Genomic DNA, 16,542 nt, shown 5'->3' with positions numbered 1-16,542 from the left:
AACAAGAGGGCCTAGAGTAATGAAAGCCCAGACCCACAAACATCTGTCCATAACTAGAGTTGTACCAAGTTGACAGAAGTCCTGTCCCTATTGCTGCTGTGTCACTCAATGTCCATTACCAGCTATTGACTGTTGTCCAACAGACAGTCCCAGAGATAAAGAGGGAAGGACTCCCTCTTGGCATGTGTAGGAAGCCTATTGCAGTGAGTATGGCACCTCTTTAGGACCCCTGCTTAAACTTACACATGGCTGAAAATACAGTATTTGTCAGGAATTCAGTTGTCTCCTCAGAGGAAGCAGGAAGGAAGCACTTCTCCCCTTTTCTCTTTAAGTACAATGAAAAGATTCTGAACTGGTCCCCTGTTCAAATCAGAGATCCAACAAAGCAACCCCCTCTTTTTTAGGGGACCACCAACAGTTCATTCAAATGAAAACTTAATTTAAAAAGTGATCATAAATAGACATGTGTACTTGAAAATAAGAATTTTAACATGAAATGCTGTTAGATATAAATAGAAGACAATTGAATTTATGGACTTTATAAATATATCCAAACTTACTCTCAAAGCCCATGAATGTGGTGAAAGGACCCCAACATGTTTCTTATCTCCAGTGGGGAGTATGAGATTTATAGGGATGGAAAAATGTCCCTACCACCACACTTGACAGAGAACTATGAATTGTATTGAGATTTCATGATCAGCAGACAATAAGTTAATCATGATGAGAGAAAAGAGTCAATTAGGACAGCTCTAGGAGAATGAAATAGATGTAAATATCCCATTATAGTCATTAAGCAATATTCCTTCAATATGGCACAGCAAGAGACACAGGGAAAAGACCAAGGGAAGACAAGCCTGGCCAAGCTGGTTGTCACCAATGCCAAGTGCAATTGTGTAAGTGTTTGCTGCCAGCAAACACAAACCACCAGCAGTGCTCATCTCAGAAGTGAGAAGTCCCTGATGCAAGAAGGAAAAACAAATGGGTGTTTTAAATTTACTTGCACAGTGCCCTGATTTTACTCATCTCTAAAAGAACCTGAATACTCTAGAAAGAAAATGCTCTTTAAGAGAGATTTTTAGTCTGATAGGATATTCAGCAGAAACTGTGGGAATAATAAAGGAGTTTAAAGCAGATTGCCTGCCTCATTCAGCTGTGTCATGGAGCTGATCCAAAGACACCCAGGAACTTTAAAAGGTGCTGAAGCTGGCCCATCGGTTTCTAGTGCTAATAGGAACCGAGCTGTTAGTGTTTGTGCATGACATCCTGTAAGGAAAATCACTGGCATTTGGCTTACTCAGGAGATTTCACCATCTGTTATTGTAGAGACCCAATAATGATACAAAACACAAATAAGCAAAAAACCTTAACACTCTGTCAAATTTAGTGAGGTCTTAAAATATTCCTGCACAGGTAGAGAATTTTGCTGGAGGAGAATCAACAGAGCAACGGGCTCAATTACATCCGAGTTTCCCGTGTAAGACCTGTCAAGCAACTCCTATCATCACGTCTGTAAGTGAGTGTGAGTAATGGGTTTTATTTAAATTCATGTGGTGTTTGCTACCTACACTCAGACAGATAATGGACAGATAGCAGAACAATAATCATCAAGAGGCTATCACTTAATTCTTGTTTTATTCTGCAGCTTGCCTGCCTTCATCTGTCTTCCCTTCTGAAGAAGTGAGCATGTTCCTTCTGTCTCAGATGAAAATGCAATGGCCTATTATACATTCATCACAAGTTTTCCATTTTCCATCCAAAATCATGACAGTGATACAAATATGAAAGCCCATCGAATTTGTTTCCAAAAGCATTCAGCTCCATACATATAAGTTTAGCTTTCTACAATTGAATTTCTTATCCCCCAAAATGCACAGTCAACTTCCTTCTAAGTAGCAAATATAACACTTAAGGAGTTTATTTTTCTTACCAGAAACAATAGGTATTAAAATGGTGGTAGGGGCAGAGCATCCTACAAAATATTGAAAAAATCTGTTGGCTCACTGCAGTTCTATTGATTTAAGAAACACAAAGGGAATATGCTGAACAAGATGAGATGGGAAATTAAGTAGCATCATGTGAATGCAGTAGTAAAGCATCCTGCATACTCCCATCACTGTCAGCTTCCTGCAGGACAAAGGTATGTGTTCAGCCCTGAAAACTATGTCCTTCCAATACAAGTATTGGTACGCTTTCGTTGCCCTAGCTGTCCGAATTCCTTTGGGTTTAAGAAAGCTGTCAAAGCCTTACAAGTTGTGAATGCTGTTAAGCATGTGAAATTAATGACTTCTTTTCTGCTTCCTATATTTTAAAGCTTTAAATGAGTCTTATTGCTGGGGAAAAGGTGAGGAGGAGCAGAGGGGCAGTTAGGATGGAACTGTAAATCATGCAGCATTTAAAATCTTAGACCTGATTGACCTCATGACAGTGCTTCAGACCAGTATTTATCTTGGTGTAGTAAAGCAAGCAAATTACCTTTACCCAGGCATGAATCCCACTTTGCAGTCTGCTGTTACTAACTGGGGTGTGAGGCTCAAGTGAAATGCTCCAGTCAAGCAAGTAAACATTGCAAAACAAACAAAAACATTTACGTTTGAGGAAATATTAAATGTATTTATCATCTGCCCTTTGAGTCTGTGTAAGTGCAGGAGTAAAGAGACAGTAATATGAATAGTTGTAGCTCAGTTATTAAATAAAATGGAAATACATGAATAATTAATACAAATAATTGGTTCTTGCCCGACTGGTGTATGCTGAGGTTTTAGCTGGTGCTTGTCAAGGCATGATACACTAAAGTTGCTTGGGGAGAGGGTTCCCTTGTTGCCCAGATCCCCCAGCACACTGTGGGCTGCAACATGAGCTCTGGGCTGGCTCTTTTCAGTGCAGTGAGGAGTTCCCAGCATCACCCTGCTCATGGCTGTAGGATGAAGCCTGGCTTCAGAAAGCAGAGTCAGCCTGCCAAGCACTCTGCCAAGCCTCCAGTGTCTGTCTAACCAGCAGCTCTGGCCCAGGGGAATTCACACTCAGGTGTTATTGACACCCTCATATTTTAGCTGGCTTCCCTGCTCTTCCCCACAGCCATTAGAAAGGCTCTCCAGAAAGCACTTTGGAGCAGCAGCCAAGCCCAGATTCTCTGAAAATCCCATGGGATTTTCCTAAGTAACATTCATGTGCCCAGAAAGTAGAGGGAGCCCAGGAAAAACAGCTAGCTTGTGATTTTTTTCTCTATGTACTAGCAGCAGAGATGACCCCACATGCACTATTGAATTGTTCCTCTACCAGTCCTTTCAGAAGGGAACAGGTGATAAAATTCTCCAGAGTATGTCCTGTTTTACCAGTGTGCCCCTGGTTCCTGCTTTACCTATCAACATACTCACTCACAAGCCAAAAGATGCCTTTCCTTGCAAGATATGTCACAACACTGAAGTTAGGTCTGAGGCATGGTGCCAGATGAATGAATCTGTCTAAAGCCCAGAGATCATGGGATTCATCCAATGGGGCCAAACTTCTGCTGCCACACCTAATTTACCTCCATGCAAAGAAGAACAGAGTGTACTCACTGACCTGACTGCCATTCACTGCGGGAGCTTGTAGCACATTCCAAGCATTAATCCTTAGGACGCAACTGCAAGGTCACAAAGCAATATTACCTTCTCTTTTCTATAGGTACAAAGAGATGAGCCAAACAGAGATGAGACTGGAACCAGATTTCAGTGTGCTGGTTTACCTGCTAGACTGAAGCCTTTCCAACAATTGGAAGGGGATTTTGTGTATAATATTGAGAACCCAAAACCACCAGAATAAAAAATCTCATGTGCTTTAATATGTAAGAAATATATGATGTACATGAGTTTTTTCTGAGATTTGGGAAGTCAGTATTTAAATTAGATCATTGTCATACAGTAGAAAAGTGCTGAAGGACATCTTTGTAGAAAATTCCAGGGTTTGCTCCTTCTCATCAACAACACAATGAGTATTCAGGGCACTTTAAGTATTTCTGACCTATTATCATAGAGCTCTTTTCTCTTGGTTCAGCTGCTGACTTTGCATTTCCCCATAGAAATTAATTATCTCTATGAACAAATAGCTTTGTTAAGGACTAGCACTGTGGCCATAGCTGTCTAGTTTAAGTGAGGCAGCACTGGTAAAGAGAAAATGGGTATTCAATGAATGTTTTTGAGGGGAAGCAAATTAGCTTTGGATGATGAAGACCTGAAAGTGTTTTGGTAACCTAAATGGTGTTTGCTTTTTGCAGCTAAATCAGTCTTTTAACAGGAACCATTTCTTCTTGTGTATGGACTGGGCTGTACTGAATACCTCATTGCCTGCAGCTTCTTGGTCTCTTCATTGCTCTTAGACGTTCATGATCTCTGAAAGTTTTACGCTGACACTGGGAAATAAATGATCTTTGCTTCTTCTTCCATTGATTCAGGCCATACTTTGTTTTCTCCACAGCTTCTCATTGTTGAAATACAGGGGGGGCATTATATCCTGTAATACAGGGAGTTGTAATTGTGGAGAAATAAAAAATCTGGTTTATCAGTTCAGCTGCTGAAAAGGAGGGAGCTGTTCATAATTTCACAAAAAAAATATTTCTGGGTGTAAAGGTTAGGTGCTCAAAACAGAGAAGTAACCTAGAGAAAATTAGTTGTGTTGTAGGTTTACTTCCCTGTTGCCTTGCTGATCCTTCTGGGACACTCTCGGTCCCTCAGTGAAGATCATGCCATTACTTTAGATTCACAGTCTGCACTGAAGCACAGCTAATTCTCTCCTGTAATTGTTTCCTGACTGCTGAAAACAGCAACAAAGCCCACATGCATGCATGCACATATATGCCCACTGTTATGCTTAGGCTGATGGAAATTCTGGAAATTGCTAACCCTGTCTGGAACCACCGTATCACTTCCAGCCAAACATCAGCACAGTGCTTTGGGCAGCAGAGCTAGCAGCCAAAAATGAGTTTTTTGGAACAGCAGGCTTAACAGCTGAAACCATCAAAGCTCTGAGCCTCCATGCTGGCCAGATGATGAGTTTTTAATTTCTTCCCTGTGGGTCCTGAGATGCAATAGATAAAATAGGAAAAAAAAATCGTAAGTCAGTTGTGTTGGCCTTTAAATGTAAATGGAGAAAATCTGCAACTTCTATCAGAAAAGAAACTAATCAATTGATGTATTTCTGTGGAACTAAAATAGTTGTGTATCTCTCACATGCAGATATCTATCAGAACTCTCTGAATTTCTTAGTACACCTACTCAAATTCCATATACTTTGTACTAGATGCATCAAATCAGAGAGGAAAGGAGGGAGGAATTTAATTTTACACTTGAAAAATTATGGATCTTTCATTTCTATGCCTCCCCACATTACATTCATATTTAATTTAAGATCTTAAGTGGTTCTAAATAAGCTTCTAAGATTCAGTTTAAGCACAAAATATTCATTCAGGATGAATGAATAATTCTGAATAGCTGGAAGAAGAGAACAAAAAGGGTTTTAACATTAACAATGGGACAGATCCATCAACAAGATAACTATGATTGACACAAATGGAGCCTCTTTCACTGGTACTTGATTTGGCCATTGCATTAGACAGTGTTTTATTCCTTGTGATTACAGACCTAGCTCAAAACAGTCTGCTCATACAAGAGAACTTGTAGTTCAAGTCTGTAAAACCCCTGACTCACTGAACCAGTGGACCAGACAAAAGTTTCATGTTGGTAACTGACACAAATTCTTGAATTTATCTTGAAAAATGTACAAGTTTTCTCTGACCGTGGTGCCTCTTGTTAAATTTGTCAAATATTTCCCACGTGGTTGTCTCAAGCCCTAGGTGAGTGGAAATACAGGAGATTTTCTGCTTGAGGCTCAGTGCACAAACAACTTGGGAGAAAGAGGCTGCTGAGGTGAAGAATCGGAAAGCTTGGAAGAGGAACACGAAGAGGTCACAACTGGGAACAAGGAGTGGGACACACCTGAGAGCTGCTGAGGGGCTGAGTTGAGCAGTAATCAATGAAAGGAACAGTTCACAGGCTGAAGAAATGGAACTTTCAGCTTTTAAAATGCTATCGAACAAATGAACTTCCTGCATGCCAACACCCTGACTGCAGAGTGCCGAGTTAACTCACCAACTTCATGCTGGACTAACTGGGGCATGCTGTGAAGATAATAAGAGCATTTATCTGTCATGAATGCAAGCTTATGGATTGATAGATAATTTGATCTGTATGACTGTATTATGGATTTGCCATTAGCTTTTATCTTTAGCCATGCTGACAGAATCAAAAAACATATTTATTACACTTGGTGGGTTTTAATCGACTTTGCATTTTCCTATGAGTAGAGTTGGAACACAGATAATCTGCAAAATACACTGACAATCTTCCAGTTTATTCTGGTTTATTAATATTTTTTCCAAAAAAACAGCCAAAGAGCATATCACAGATGTATTCTCCTGTAAAAGCTTTACATAAGATTTGAAGGAGAATAAACTAGCATTAGCCATAGAAGAGAGAAAGATGCAGTGCAAAAAAAGCTTATCCTCTGGGCCTGATGAAGAAAACAGCTCAAAGCCAGCAAATCAATGATCCCAGAATGAAACTGAAACACTGCCCACAGAGGGAATGGATTTGCAAAATGTGAGTTCTCCCGATTTCATATGGTATTGCTCCTACTCACAGAGGAGAGCTTTTAGTGCTAAGGCACAAGGTCTGATGCTGCCAAGGCCTGATAACATCCAAATAATGTGACAGAGGGACCACAGATCTGATGTAATGAAAATCTGAGAATGAAGGGGAGTCCCTCTTATTGAGATATCTTTGTTGTTGATGTCTCATGTGACCTGGGTGATTATATGTGGATTTCATCAATACAGCAAATAGAGTGTAGTGTCTGAATCAGCCTAAAATAGAAAGGACCTGGGGGTTCTGGGGCACAACAAGCTGTCCATGAGCTACAGTGTGCCCCAGGAGACAAGAAGGCCAATGATATCCTGGGATGCATTAGGAAAAGCATTGCCAGCAGGTCAAGGGAGGTGATCCTGTCCCTCTGCTCACCCCTAGTGATGCCACATCTGGATACTGTGTCTGGTTCTGGGCTCCTCAGTACAAGTGAGAGGGTCCAGCAGAAACTACAAAGATGTTTAAGGGACTGAAGCATCTCTCCTACAATGACAGGCTAAGGGAGTTGGGCCTGTTCTGCCTTGCAGCAGGACAAGAGGCAAAGGGCAGAAACTGATGCCCAGGAATCTCCACCTGAGTATGGGGAAAAACTTCTGGTCCTGGGCAGTGACCAAGCACTGGAACAGGTTACCCAGGGAGGTTATGGAGTCTCTCTCACTGGAGATAGTCAAGAACCATCTGGATGCAATCCTGTGCTCTGGGATGACCCTGCTTGATCCACTGGTCCCTTCTAGCCTGACTGATTCTGTGATTCTGTGAAATGAATTGCATGCCAACAACTTTTGGCCACGTTGGCCTCACTGACTAAATGAAAGTCTGAAGAGTCCACTGCACCCAGGAGATTCCTTTCTCCAATTCCACAGACCCTGTTCACTGTCCATGGAGAGAAATAGACACTGTAGCACGCAATTTATTTCATCTTAATCCAATGTCCAAAATATATTTGATGAATCATATTCTATAATTAACAAATTCCAGGAATGAAGATGTGATAATGGCTTAGATAACAATAAGGGAGGTTTAAAAGTTAAATCTTGGGGACCCTGCAAGGATAGAGGAGTTTTTGTAGCATGCCCTAGTCCTTTGAAGGCTGTTTTCCCAAGGAAATAGGGCTTGTGCAATTACATTAGCTATCAATTACAATAAAGTTTGAAAGCTAGCCAGTGTCAACAAAATAATACAAAATACAGACTTTGAAGACATTAATTTGCTACAGGTTTCCTTTTTGGGGAAAGGAAGGTGGCTGAATAAAGGAATAAAGAATGTTATCACAATCCCTTGATAAAGAAAAGCTGAAGAGTGAGCTCAGCCACATAGCAAACACCAAAAAACTCCTCTGCAGGAAAGCACAGGCAAGGAGGCTTTCCATGGATAGGCTGTATCACTATTGTAACCTATTCTACATCAGCTGGAAACTGCCAGATCATGTATCTGTCTTGGAAAAAATAAAATGCCCTGGTCTTATTTTATGTCAGAAAGAAAACACTCAAATGGGAGCACAAGTGTCACCTGGGGATAGCCTGTGTTTGACTGACATCAGTGAAAGCTTGGCTCTGAATTCAGCAAACCCTGATTTCACGCCTTGCAGACTTGTTTTAAACAGGAAAGTTACAGGTAGGGCACGTCAAAGCAGACAGTATCTTATCCAAACCAGTGAGAATTCCTCTGGTCAGGAGTACTGGCCATCTTTGACACCTTTTTATAGCAAATATATGTCACTTCAACAGCCTATCAGGATGTACCAAAAACATGCAGCCTGTGATGAGAGTAGGCTGTTGCTCAAGTGTTGTCCTCATTTTATATTGGAGAGATGCCATAGGAGTTCCCATTTTAAATATTGTCACCTGCTTTCACAGGCCTCCCCTGTTTTCCACGTATATTTTTCATTCCTGTGTGGAATAGGAAAAGGCAGAAAATGTTGCCTGTGCTGATTTTGCTTTCCTGAGAAAAAGGTAGCTGGGCCTGAGCCTGAAGGGAGGGTATTTCACTGCTTGCTGCCAAACTGAGTGTGATAGTCCTAAAAAGCACCTAAGGTCATTCAATTTAAAACTTAGGGAACCAAAGTTCTTTCTCCCTGCAAGCTGTCATGTAGCTTAAAGGTCTGGGAATTTGTCAAAGCTATCTGCCCAAGAAAATTCACTTTAGCATTTCCCCTCAAATTACTTCACATTTCCATGCTTGTTATCCTTCTGTAATTCCCATCTTCCCTGGCACTTTTAGTGAGACCCCCAGAACCTGTCCTCAGGCTCAGCAACACCCTGACCAGGGCTGCTGTTTGCAGCAATTTTAAATTTTCCTCCTTGCTCAAAGATAGCTCTGCAGTTCATCACATGTGATGTGGGGCCCTTTTCCTCCCAGAGCCACGACACTGGCACGAGGACTAACACCACAGCCCTGGGAAAAACAGACCATCTCCAGAGATGGTTCTTCTCCATCGTCTTCCTGTCCATGAAACAAGCTGTGGAACTGGAAGAATATGGCCTTGAGGGGAGTGCAGCCTGATTCATAATCTGGCATGTACAATTCCTAACCTACTTTTTTTCTCATGCACCTGGTCTTGTGGTTTCTCAGCTCTCATTTTTCAGTCACTGCTTGACAGGAGAATTTGAGGCAATTATCACAGAATGGCTTTCATTGCATGCCTGCTGCCATGCAGATGGCTCTGCCTTCCTGTGGTCAGTAGAAATGTTGGCAATCATGAAGTTTCTCCCCAGTCAATGCCAGAAAGTGCAAGCAAAGTAATGAAATCCTCACCTCTGGTTCAGTTTTGTTAACAAATACATCTAGTGACTCTTGGCCAGTTCTTGAATTCTTTAATGGGATTATTATTCATTCATGCTGGCCTCGGTGAAATTTGGGATACAAGTATTAACCTTAGATTGCAATGAGAATTGTAATAACAAGAAAGCTTGTTATTACAAGGCATACAGGCCACACAGAAAGAATATCCAGTCCTGATCCTCCCAAAATAAATCAGCTCTAACTCCTCCTGGAGTGAAGCAGGAGTACATCCTTACTGTGGACTGTACCTTCCAAGAAATAATAAGCCTCTATACAAACATCCATGCAAAGCAGTTTTAACTCTTCCTTGACCAAAACTCTTTGTCTCTAGTGAGGGATGAAAGGAGCACAGTGAAGACCTAGATTCATCCTGCTTATCTTTAGGTTCCAAAGAAGGAGCCACATTTTAGCTGTTTAAAATTAGATACGAACATTTCTCTGAATATTTTTTTCCAATTTCATGCTTTGTCCAAAGCAAAGGATCATCACCATAGAATAACCATAGAATGACTTGGGTTGGAAGGGACCTTAAAGACCATTTAATTTCAACCCTGCTAGCAAGCCCCAGCCAATCTGGCCTTGAACACTTCTAGCAATGGGGAGTCCTCACAGGTTCAGTGGGCAACCTGTTGCAGTGCCTCTTCACCCTCTTAAGAAAGAATTTCTTCTCAATATCTAAAGGAAACTACACCCTCTCATGCTTTTCTAAAAAGTCCCTCTCCTTGTAGACCTTTCATCTTGGCTTATATAAGGTGTAGCTTTATATAAGAACATAGGACAAAGTTGGCACAGGTTTTAGAAAAACATGAATTCACTAGGAATTGTTGAGGTTATTCATGTTTGTCTTTCCTCTACTTTGTTATTATGTCAGAGATTTGGCACCACAGAGCAGCTCCTTGCAAGGAGAAGTGTCACAGATATGCACTATGCTTTATCCTACAGCTCAGCACAGCTGGGCCTTCACCTGGCTCCACAAACACTGATGGAGAGCACTGTTCCAGGTACTCTAAATAGGGCCTGTGTCTTTCCTTCCCTTCATTAGCAAGGAATTCCCCCTCACACTACCAGGCCATGAATTATTCCAGTAGACGTAGTGAGGACCAAGCTGGGCAGACTGCAAATTCAGTTCTGTGGCCAGTCACAGTTGAAAAGCCCTTTACTGTCAGCACAGAAAAGAGTAAAGACAAAGCCAGTGCTAGAGAAAGCTGTTTCCTGCACCTTGCTGGGCAGAAGGTGACAGACTACAAGTGGCAAGGTCCCCAGGGTGTCCCAAAGCAATTGGTGAATGGAACCACAGTGGGCCATCACACCATGCATGGCTTTACCCAGTGTCTCATCTCTTCTTTCATAATTTGTGCTAAATGCCTCTCTAAATTTTGAGTTAAGCTGCTGTTGCCATAGCAATGGCCATTTAGAGTGAGAGAATGCAGTGTATGTGTTGGGGGTGAGGTTCTGGCTCTTCTCATAAAAATTGTCTGCATGTACTTACAGTGCTGTGGAGCTGCATGAAAGGAGCCAAGCAAGCAGTTTGCATCAGATCTGAGGGAGGGACAGGTGGTATGGAAAGAAGAGAGGCTTGGTGCAGGTTGGAGTTGTTTGTTCCAGGATGCACCTACAAAGAACTGAGCACTAAACTGAAATGAGCCTGAGTGATAACTGACTGACATTTCATTTCTTAGCAGTAGAAGCCACTCCCTTGCTCAGGACAAGGCATGTTTGTTGCTGCCTTCATGAGATAAATCTTTGCAGAAACAGGAAACATTTGCTTTCTCTGGTTTATTTTCATTAAAAATAACTCTTGCTGCTAGCTCTTTAACAGGAAATACTTTTCAGCAATCTACTCCCACTGTTTATACAAGTTTATTTGCCAGGGCACAGGCTGAAAAAAAAGTCAATAAATAATGCAGGCATTATTACCTAATTTTAGATCCACTTCTAAGATTTTTCAACACACTTCTAGGATTTTCCAACACTCCTAGCACTAGAATTTTTAGTGGTCACAACAGGAGAGATTGAGAATTTGTGAGGTTTATTCCTCACTTTATGCCACCTCTCTGTGGGGTGAGGAAACTTCTTAAATAGTTACAGCTAGGACAAGATCCTGCCCACATCCCAGAGCCTGTTTCCCTGAGGACTTTGTCAGAGGTCCATCTTCCTCCAACTACATTTGGCTTAGAAGTGGAGTTAAGCATCACCTTGGTCAGCAAGTACAGGCAATGTCTGAAGTGTTTTGGGAATTCTCAGCCAGAGAGTGAGATTTAGATACCTGAACCACTTACTGATGAAGAAGAGAGGTCTGTTTGTGTCACTGGCTGGGCCTCAAATTCTTTTGAAGTCCCACATTTGACTGATTGTGAGCAGCCTTTTTAAAGTCCATAAATTCATACCAGGGTATCCAAGTTTATAACGTAGCCATGAACTTTTGTGACATATCTTGTCCCTCCATGAGCCCAGACAGGGTCATGAATCAGAATTAACATTCCAGCTTCAGGTAAGAATGCCTGATTTAAGCTTTGAAAATAATCTGGGGCCCAAAAGAGAGACATCAGTGTGAGTATTTTTGAAGTACAGCTCTGTATTTGTAAATAGTAACCACCAACTCCTGCTCCCTGTCAGTGACATTGCCTGCATCTAAGGATACACCTAGAGCATGGCAGCTCTGAGAGACTGAGAGTATTGTTTCCACTTCCAGTGGTACTTTCTGGTGGACGTAAGGCAATCTTGTGCCTTTCTTTGCCAACTGGAAAAGAAAAAGGCAAAGAGGATCTATCAGTCAGCAAACTCCATAGGCTTCAGAAGTTTACTAATTTATAACAGCTGCAAAACAAGTTCTGTAAAATTTTTAGTACAATCCAGTTCCCATAAATAGCTGAGGGCAGCTTTTGTTTCCAGCAAAGTTCGGAGACTTTTGTGATTAGAACTATAAAGGCAGTAAGCACAATTCACAATCAATTATGTTTTATTAATGTTTTGGTTTTTTTTAATACACGCCACAGCCCAGTAATCATGAAGCTGTTCAACAATGTTGTTCTCAAGTCAGCTAATAGCAGGATGTAATTTGTGGCCATCTCTGCTCACTTACAAAACACTTGCTCCGTTAATTGTGATTTCACACTCCGCTGAACGCTGCTGCCTGGAGGTAACACTCATGTGATGGAAGAGTTACTAGCCTGGACTCTGCTGGGGGAGGGTGGAGGAGGGTTGAGGAGGGAAGGATCATTTCAGTAGAGGTTGCTGCTGTTAAATTTTTAATCCTTTTATGTTTGGGGAAAAAAAAAAAAAATAAGAAGAAAAAGGAAACAAACCAACTAAACATCAAAAAGCTACAATCCACTGCTAAATAGGTCTTTCTTTAAAAGCCTGAATATTCTTTCCATGTTTTGATCCCTTTCTATTGCTTTGTGCTGTTGCCAGGAACACGACAAAACAAGTGGCTGGTAGGTGAAACCCTGTCTGGGTAATCAGGCACCTACCTTGACCTCATATTGGAGATGCTGGGCAAACACAAAGAAAAATCTTATATTTTCATTAGAAATATTTTTGTGCTTTTGGGGGTCGTAGAGACACCTGGTATCTTTCTTAGAACAGAATAGGCAGGAGATTCTCCTGGAGGAGGTCAGAAGTGACTAAAATGTTGCCATATGATAGTGAGCAAGGTAAGCAGATCGAATCGCATCACTGAGTGGTTGGTTGGTCAGTGGTGATGAGACAAGAGTTCAGCCCTGCACAGGCATGGGCAAGGAATCAGCACCTGCTCTGAATTGCTCACAGTGAACATGCCAGAGGGAGAAATATTGCCTGGATCAGCAAATGAGAACCATCTTAACTTGGAAAAGTTCCAGCTGAGTGTTTGGTTCTGCTGTGGCAAACTGGGAGATACAGCTCAGACCAGACAGGGATGGGAGCACCAGCCTGGGAAGGTTTTTATTTGACTCGTCACTAAATTGGGGCAGGGAGAAGGAGCCACAGAGGGGACTTTGCTCACTGCTGGCCATCACCTTTGCTATTCCAGTTTCTCTGATCCTGTGATGTGGAGAACTCCAAGCCAGGTTGGAATGCTGTTACCTGGGGGTCCGAGCTAGGACTGGGTCCCATCAGAGCAGGCTGGGTGGCAGCAGAGAAAACCCCACATTCAGGCAGAGAAGAGAAAGGGTGCACACTCTGCTGCTCTGTGAGTGTGGAGTGACTGAGGCTGCCTGTGCTGTCAGCCAGGCTGAGCCTCAACAGAAAAAATAGTAACAGAAGACTCTCTGCCCTCCACATATGCAGAGGCTCAGCCATATTTTCTGTATTGCCAAAATGTGAGGAAAATATCTTGGCACAGTAGCAAGAGAGAAATCCGGCAGCTTGCTCTGGAGTGAGCCAAGAGTGCCCAGGCAGAGCACCTCAGCTGGAACGCAGGTTCACGGGAGATCCAGCCTCAAACAAAACCCTGCAGGCGCTGCAGAGAGCTGAGAATTGATTAGGAGCACAAGGCAGCAATGATCTCTGTGTGGGCACAAAAAAATAGATGCTTAAAAATCAATTAAGAGGGAAAGGTTAAATACGTGTCTAAAGACTAAATGCACAGATATTCCTTGGGGGGCTATACCTTGGATGGTGTTAACTTCACATAGTTAAGCCTCACTTGCATTAAGCACAAGTGTTAAAGCTTCTCTTAGCTAAAAATTTCATCCCCAGGACATGACACTGAAAACATCATTGTTTACTTTGGGCAAGACTACTCCACACTTATGCCATCACCTCTCTCACCCAACATTTGACATTGCTGACCTTAGCCTGGCGCTGGTGTTCCCCCACCACCTAGGAGGAATAATTACAGTGACATCCACAGGTCACAGAAGACAGCTGCTCCTTTGTCCCCAAAGGCTTTATACTCCTATTTTTCCTTTTCCATGCCTTTCTGGGACCACATGTGAAGGCTGAGACTAAAGTGAACTAGCACACAATCAATAAGCACACAGCACTTGCCTGTTCATTGCAGTCACTGCTGGTGGGCTTTCAGCTGTCACCAGTGCCTGGAAGAAATAAGCAGATGGACAAAAAGCAGTAGGATTCAGCTGATTCCAAAGAAGACAGAAGGGAAGATGGTGGGACTTTCAAAGGTCTAACTCTGCATTACATCAAGATCATTACACCACAAATTGTCCAGATGGCACAAAGCCTGGGGCTCACGGCTGGACTCTCAGTGCACTTGAATGTACTTCTTGTCAGAGTAGGGAGAAACTCTAAAGATTTAGGAGCCTGCGTGGCCTGACCCAGAGCTCTGCCTCTGGTGGTCTGCTCATTGTAACTCCCTCTCCTGAGACCAAACTCACTTTGGAAGAACTCAGCCAGTGCCAAATGCTCTCATGTATTTTAGCAAATAACAAAGACCCATATTTCCACACCATATTAATGCCTGGTGATCTTCAGGGGCTCTTTGTTCCTCTCCAGGCTGAATTAACACATCTAGTTCTAATCTATAGAGTTATTTAGTATCTGGAAACTTAAAGAGCAACACATCAGAGACATCTGTTTTCCTGCAGGATTAATATTAGAAATACATTTTTTTTCTGGAATAGGACATCATACATCTCTGAGGAGAGGGCTGGGCATCTGCTGTATGTTGACATTGTAGAAAACATAAAACATCAGATGCTGATGCTAACACAGTACAAATAGTAACAGTGTTCTGAGTTTTTCTTGCTCTAAAATAATAGAATATAAGTTTTTAAGACCAGTGATTTACTTCTACACTGATGTGTTATCTCTTGCTTTATATGTCTTTATATTGGAATTTCCTCTAAATTTTTAGGGCTTTCCAAGCTCTTTTACAATGTAATAGACATGGCATGAGCTTGTATGGTTTGTAGCCTCATGTTGTTGCTGGTGGTAATTGCAATAATTAATGTTTTTCATGTATGGGTTTTCAAGATGAAATGAGATTCAAAAAATCGCCTAATTGGAAAGCCATTTTTGTCATTTTTCACAAGGCAAGAAAAAACATTTGAAATGTAACTGCCAACAGCTGAAATTTAAAGCACTCTGATTAATTTTCAGCAAATTTTTATGTCAGCACCTGATTAACATTTCACGAAGGAACTTCTCAATTTCCACAGAAGAAATGTATTTGTTTTCCCCACCTCACCACACGTTCTGCAACTTTTCCCTCGTTTGTTTGTTTTTTTGTTTTCTTTTATGTCCTGATTTAAGCTACCAGATTTCAGCCAGCCAGAATCAGGGTGTGAGCAGTTTGTGTGCTTGGCACAGGTCTGTCACTGTAAGCTTTGGGTTACTTTACAAATATTTCTCTTCCAGATGTGACAACATCTCTAATTATAATTGGCAAGGAGACTCAAGCTTGTCTATCACTTTTTTTCTGATTAAATAAGATATTATATTTCAGTGCAGTTCTCATCAGGTATTAAGGCCAAGTTCTGCCAGGGCACACATAAATGTGATAAATGTGTTGGATGATCTATGCTACTGTGCAAGTTATCCATGATCTCCGAGAGAAAGAAATTTTGCACTCAGCTGCTTGAAAGATGCACCAGAATTTTGAGTTGGAATTTGTTTTAGAAATTTGCTTCCCTAAGAGAAAATTTGTAGGGCACAGCAAGGGCTCAGGGAAAGATACTTCTCTGATGGGTAACCTTGGAGAAAGATCTATTGATGAAACTATTAGCTTCAATATTTGTAAAATGCCACAGGAGCACAGGTGTGGTGGGAACCTCCTCTGTGACCTTACACTGAGCATGGTTTTCCTCCAAAGAAAGTTTACGAAGGACAGCAGGTGATACTGAGTTGACATATGGCTCCAGGCACCACAATAACACATTATAGTTCTGAATAATGCAGTATAAATCCTCAACTGCCAAGGGGGAGCCACCCACAATAAAACTAAACATAATCTTTTCCAGCACCCACGTCAGGTCTTGTTGAATCTTTTCTCAGGAAGCTGCATAAACAGATGAGCCCTGAAAAACATTGTGAAGGGGGACAAATGTGAGGAAATTTAGGATATAACATAAGGAAACAAGGAAACCTCTCCAGAGTTTTAGCCCAGTCATGTAGATTGTCCTATTCATTGGTTAATGGTGTG

Source organism: Poecile atricapillus, chromosome Z (assembly GCF_030490865.1).
Source record: "Poecile atricapillus isolate bPoeAtr1 chromosome Z, bPoeAtr1.hap1, whole genome shotgun sequence".
In the NCBI taxonomy this organism is placed as follows: domain Eukaryota; kingdom Metazoa; phylum Chordata; class Aves; order Passeriformes; family Paridae; genus Poecile; species Poecile atricapillus.
Note: the sequence above shows the minus strand (reverse complement) of the source record.